Source organism: Alosa pseudoharengus, unplaced genomic scaffold, assembly GCF_046254945.1.
Source record: "Alosa pseudoharengus isolate Yale_2024_CS ecotype anadromous, Long Island Sound unplaced genomic scaffold, YU_APseudo_1.1 YU_APseudo_1.1_scf_23, whole genome shotgun sequence".
NCBI classification, from domain to species: Eukaryota; Metazoa; Chordata; class Actinopteri; order Clupeiformes; family Clupeidae; genus Alosa; species Alosa pseudoharengus.
In genome coordinates this window covers 546,234-552,500 of record NW_027468685.1, presented here as the reverse complement: position 1 = coordinate 552,500, position 6,267 = coordinate 546,234, and the positions used below count along the sequence as shown (strand labels likewise).

Sequence of the window (6,267 nt, the reverse complement as noted above, 5' to 3'; positions counted from 1 at the left end):
TTTCTCTCCTTCTCTGTCCTCCCCCCCCCCTCTCTCTCTGCTTGTGAAGTTTTATTGGTGTCGCTGGCTCAAGTGCTTTAAAAATGCAATATTTCACGAGCACACATGTCGTACATTTTCCCGGGGGAAGCGGTTTTCACGCGCTGATGAATGTCTAGTATCTGATCCCGGGTCGCGACTCCGCGCGCAGGAATGCGGAGAGTAAACACGGGCGGCGCTTCTACACCTCCCGCCCCACGCACGCGGGCTATGACAGGAGGCGGCCGGTAACCCGGGTCTGCGGGCGGGCAGGCAGGCGGTGTGTCCGGCGCTGTTTGCACCCAGCCAGCAAGACCCCCCCCACCAACTCACACACACGCGCGCACACACACACACACTGATTTAGTGTAATTACTTGACGACTCTCACTCAGGTTTTCAATTGGGAGACGTCAACCTTTGCGTTTCCAATTGCCTGTTGTATGGCCATTCGATCGACAGCTTCCTTTCTCAGTCGGAAGACAGATGGGGGCACATTCATAACATTCCACAGGCGACGGGGGGGTTCTAACGTGTGCGCGAGCGGGAGCCACAGACGTACTTGGTCATGGCAAAGTGTGCTTATCTTTTGTTTGACCGAGTTCTTGCTTATTGGGAAAGCACGATCCCGGGCAAGTGAAGTGTTTGTATTGCCCCTTTTCCCGTCGGCAGCTTGATTTATTTTGATAGTATAATGACCCGCGTGAAGATAACGTTAAGCGCGGCTCGCTGTCGTTCCCCAGCCGGTATTTGTTCGGGGGTCACAAATCAAGCGAAAGTGGCCCTTATCTGTGCGCGTGAAGTGGAAGAGGTGACAGCCGCTCGTGGTCCCCCTTCACCCGCGCGGCTCCACTCTACCTCAGCCGACTCATCACAACACACACGCGCACACACCACCCTTTCTCTCGCTCCTATTCAGCCAAACCATGTATTTATTTCACATACGCTGTTTTCTTGTTGTTACCTCACTGTCAGCTCAGACATTTTACCTGAAATGTCCAGATGTATTAGTGTGTGTTATTTTACTGATGTAGTTTGATGAGCAGATTGACCTCTGTCCTAACTATAGGCCTCCAGGAAGGTAACTGTTTTACAGGACTAATTTCTAATATATTCTATATCACTGGTGAATGTATTCATACAAGTAAAACACACACACACACACAAATAGAGATGTTTTAAAGAATATACCCATGTAGTTGTTAACACCACAAAGCTCACTATAGTAAGACTATTTTCAAATTTGTATTTTACATTTCTTATAAAAGATATAGTGTGCAACAAAAGCCTACATTTCAGGGGCAGTATTATTATTATTATTGTTATTATTATTATTATGCATGTGTTATTATCAGTATGTGCCTATGTACATATTCTCCTAAACAGCTGTTACCTGTATTGGGTAATGGATGTGTCTGAAAATGGTATAGTTGTAAGTGTGTGTGTGTGTGTGTGGTGATTGAAGCATTGTATCATGCAGGCCACACTGCAAGTCAATTCTTTTCACATGTCAGACACCCTCCTTCCTGTGGCCATTGTCCCACATGGAGTGTGTGTGTGTGTGTGTGTGTGAGTGTGAGTGTGAGTGTGTGTGTGTGTGTGTGTGTGTGTGTGTGTGTTTGTGAGTATGTGTGTGTGTGTGTGTATATGTCTGTGGGTGTGTGTGAGTGTGTGTGTGTGTGCACGCCTGCCTGCGTGTTGGCCAAGAACACATGAGTAATTAAATCATGTTAAAACATTAAAACCAGCAATCTCACATGCTAATCACCGCACCTAAGCGATCTCACATGCTAATCACTGCACCTAAGTGCTGTTCATTCGCATCTCAGTCTATTGGATACGGCTTTGCCTTGTATTCAACTGATACGGCTTTGCCTTGTATTCAACTGATACGGCTTTGCCTTGTATTCAACTGATACGGCTTTGCCTTGTATTCAACTGAAAGTTAATGAATCGGAAGATAATGTAGATCAGCCTTTCTTTTTATTCTGTCTCTCGCTTTCTTTCCCCTTTATTTCCCTCTATCTCTTTTTCTGTGTTGCATTATTTTTTTCAAAAGGTATAAATTAGTCTTTATTTTCTGTTAATGCTTTGAGATGTCTTCTCCCTTTTATGTAGAAATAAGATCACAATCTAAATTGGGCTTTGATTTTAAGAAGGATCTCTGTGGGGTCATTGGGATGCTAGTTTATTAATTTATTTATTTTGGATAATGGAATCCTTCAGGGTATTAATTAACTGCGTTGACAATATAAACACAGGGCTAGTGTGTTTCCCCCCTTTATTCCGAGGTCTTAATTAGGATCAGAAATCATTCTATTTAAACCAGAAAGACTGTGTGCATGAAAGACTGTGAAATTTGTGTCGGGTTGATTGTAGTTCAATGTGTGTGCGTAAGCACTTACGTTTGTGTGTGTGACTGTAAGTGTGCGTGCATGCAGTAACTGTGTGTGTGTGTGTGTGTGTGTGTGTGTGTTAGGACTAAGGTTTAGTGGCTCCGTTCTGTTATCGCGGCTGGTCTGATCAACAGGATCCTCTGGTAAACATTTAGATGCTACAGGAACAATTATTGCTGTGTACAAATGCACAATTATAATAATTTGTATATATTTAAAAAATATTAACTCTGTCATGACTCGATTTTTATTCATGCATTTTATTAATACAGCAACATCCTTTGATATACCTTTTTATATGGTAGTTTGCAAAAACTTTTTTTTACCTGTCACATTGTTTTAGTGCCCCTGGGAAGTGTCAGTTGATCATGTGTGTGTGTGTGTTTGTCTGTGTGTGTGTGTCTGAGCGTTTGTATTTGCATGAAAGACCATAGTTTAATATCAGTGGTACACCTACAAATATAAATATATGGCTACTTGTAATGTCTATAAACAATCCTGCTGTTAGCTAGCCCAACCAATATGGGATTTTGAGTGTGTGTGTGTGCGTGTCTGTGAGTGTGTGTGTGTGTGTGAGAACCCGACCGATATGGGATTTTGAGTGTGTGTCTCTGTGTGTGTGTGTCCCTATATAACGGCCAATGGTCATTTTACAATTTTCTCCAATAACAAAGTTTTGGTGGGACATTATGTATTTAAATAGATCTATTTATCTGGTTTCCTAATGAAAAGTTCTCATACAGTAAATTATTTTTATGAAATAAGGAGTTCTGTGATAACCACATTGCCACAATCTACATTGTGAGCAGTTTATGCTTTGACTCCCTTTATGCACACACACACACACGCACACACACACACACTCTCTTTCTCTCACACACACATATACACACACACACACACTTTGACTGTATCCCTTTATGCAAGCAAAACATACTACTAGTATGATCTGTTACTTTACTTTTTAAACCATGCATTTCCTTACTTGGTGCAAACACCTTTGCTGAAATGCAAGAAATTAAAGACTGAAACGGTGGAGTTGTGGTCATATGCTCATATGTATTGTGTGTGTGTGTGTGTGTAATCTATGTGGTTATATGCTCATATGTATTGTGTGTGTGTGTGTGTGTACTCTACATGGTCATATGCTCATATGTATTGTGTATGTGTGTGTGTGTGTGTGTACTCTATGTGGTTATATGCTCATATGTACAGTATTTTGTGTGTCCTCTACGTGGTCAGTTTACAAAGCACTGACAGGGCCACAAAGGACAGTGTGAGTGAGTCAACAACAGAAATTTTTTTTAGCAAACAGAAGTGTCCGAGACGTGTGTTTAGGATGCATCGTAGACAGGCATCTATTACCTGCCGTTATCTCCACCAGCAAACCATGGCATTAGCGAATGTTAGCGTTGTGGCTACCTAACTTAGCTCCTGTCAGTATGGTCAGAAAATGAATGGGATGACAGTCGAAAGAGACAATTACAATGCTGTTATCAAGTTACTCAGTATAACCGTATTTATGTTTCACAAATACACCAACAATGAAACTAGCCTCCATCACTCAACCAATGCTAACGTTAACATTATTTTATCTTTGGACGTAACATTAAAGGGGAATTTGTCAACTATTTCAACGTAATAAACCCGTTTAGAAATCATTTGGATGGTTAAATGACCTGTTCCGGTGAAAATGGTGACTTTCCCTGCTGCGCCTAGCGTCCCCAGGCAGAAAACCAACCCTGCAACATTGAGACTACCGTCCCGGAAAGAGAAGTGAGAAACAAGAAACTCGTTTTAAATCGTGTTTCTTACCTTGTAACATCCACATACAGGCATGCAAACTCCTCACCTATCGGCGAAATTCGCCGTTTTGAATCCAAAATGACTGACTTACGTGGTTTGTGCAGAACCGATGAGAAAATATTTTTTTGGGGGGGGGGGGGGGGGGGGTCAACGTGAGCTGAGTTTACTATTGTGCAGACGCAAACACATCTTGGTGTTGCCAGAGCGCCATTAAAAATGTCAGCAACAAATGTTAGGCTATGTGCGTTTACTTAACATCACTGGAAGCTTGTTGCTGCAGAGGCAACGTGAACAGAACGCTCGCGCAGGTATAGCCTCCTTTTGTGAGCGCAGATAGGCCTAGATGCGTCTGAAATGTCAGCTGGAATGTGAGCATGGCGAGGAGAGGTGCCTAGAGATGTCACAGGTGGGCTAGTTGAAACTTTCAACTTCTGTTAGCAAAAGACGTTGAGATTAGTGTAGCAACGTAGCATTGGCGGTTTTGTTTTAATGTTGTTAAAGTTAGCGATATGAGACAGAAATATAGACACAACGAGTTAATTTGATGAATAGGTTACGTGCTGTACTTGGTCTAGATCGGCAAAAGGTGAAGCAAATACACAGACCTTATCAGCAAAGGCTAATGTGAATAACCTAAAGAGTTAAATGTCTCCTAGGTCATTCCACCGAATCGGTGCCTTTTGCATCCCACAACATATAATCAGTTCTAAAGTTGCTTAAACAACAAATACATGTGTAATTTAAAAAACTTAATGTTACTATAGATCATATGCATCAATATAAGACCAGGTAAACCCAATAAAATACAAGTTCAAATGATTAAAATCACATAAATATATGCTATGGGTAAGGATTTTGGTTGATTTTGACCGGTCCCACGCTATGTTTTTTCTTTTTCAACAGCACTTCTCGGTTGTAAAATGTTGGTAAAATGATACAATTTTCACAGTTTTATATTGTCTTACAGTAAGTGTAATCTCATTGTTAAGCAATGATTTTTACATAAATAGATATGTTTTCTTAGAATATATAAGTAATTTATCATTGTCCCTTAATTTCATCTCAGTCTTGTTACTTTCACCAAAACCCCCTATAAAATAATGGTACAAACTAGAAGTGACATAATTTCAAGGAAGTGACATCATTTAGAAGAAGCATATTCCACAGTGTTGAGAAAGGGTAACTTTCTCTCCTCTTAAATGTCCTATTTTTCATGTTTTATCAGGGTTGTGAGTAGGGGTGTCACGATTTCGATTTTATTTCGAAATCGATCGAAATTACATCTCAATCTCGAACTTCGAATTAAAAAATGGAATCGTCGATGCTGCCACGCCCCCATGTCACGTCCGGTCGACTTGCCAAGCGGAAAAAAACACACGTGTTGAGTGCTGCGAGTCAACCTCCTCTAACTTAACTAGCTACAGCCAGTGAAAGTATAGCATGGCAACTGCAGATGCAGAAGACCCATCGACAGAACTTGAACCCCCTCCCCCTTCACTGAAGTCGCCGGTGTGGAAGTATTTTGCATTTCCAGTGAGTTATGTTGACAACGTTCGCGTTGTCGACAAAAAAGCCACAGTTTGCAAGCTCTGCTATGTGCGTATACCATATTCTTCCACTGGCAGCACGACTAACATGGCAGGGCATCTCCGCAGGCACCACAAAGACATAGATTTATCTGTTAAACCAACACCTGCAATACAAACTACTCTTCCGTCTTCATTTGGAATTAAACTTCCAAGTAACTCAACTCGTGCAAAGGCAATTACAAGCGCCTTAGGAGTACTCATAGCCGCAGACATGCGACCTTATTCGATGGTGGAAAATCCCGGTTTTAGGCATTTTGTTAGCGTGCTAGAACCACGCTACGAAATCCCAAGTAGAACGCATCTCACAGCCACGGTGGTACCCTCCATGTACAATAACGTAAAGGAGAACGTTATTGAAGGTCTGAGCAGTGCACATTTAGTGGCCATAACTACAGATTGCTGGACTTCCAGAGCAACACTGAGCTTCATGACTCACAGCACATTTCATTAATGATGACT

At 41.7% G+C, this 6,267-nt stretch overlaps 1 protein-coding gene across 1 annotated transcript in view; it reads left to right on the top strand.

The window, feature by feature from the left end:
- LOC143140296 (retinoic acid receptor beta-like) overlaps positions 1–6,267 on the top strand; it is a 213,261-nt gene that overhangs the window by 1,009 nt on the left and 205,985 nt on the right. The window lies entirely within an intron of this gene.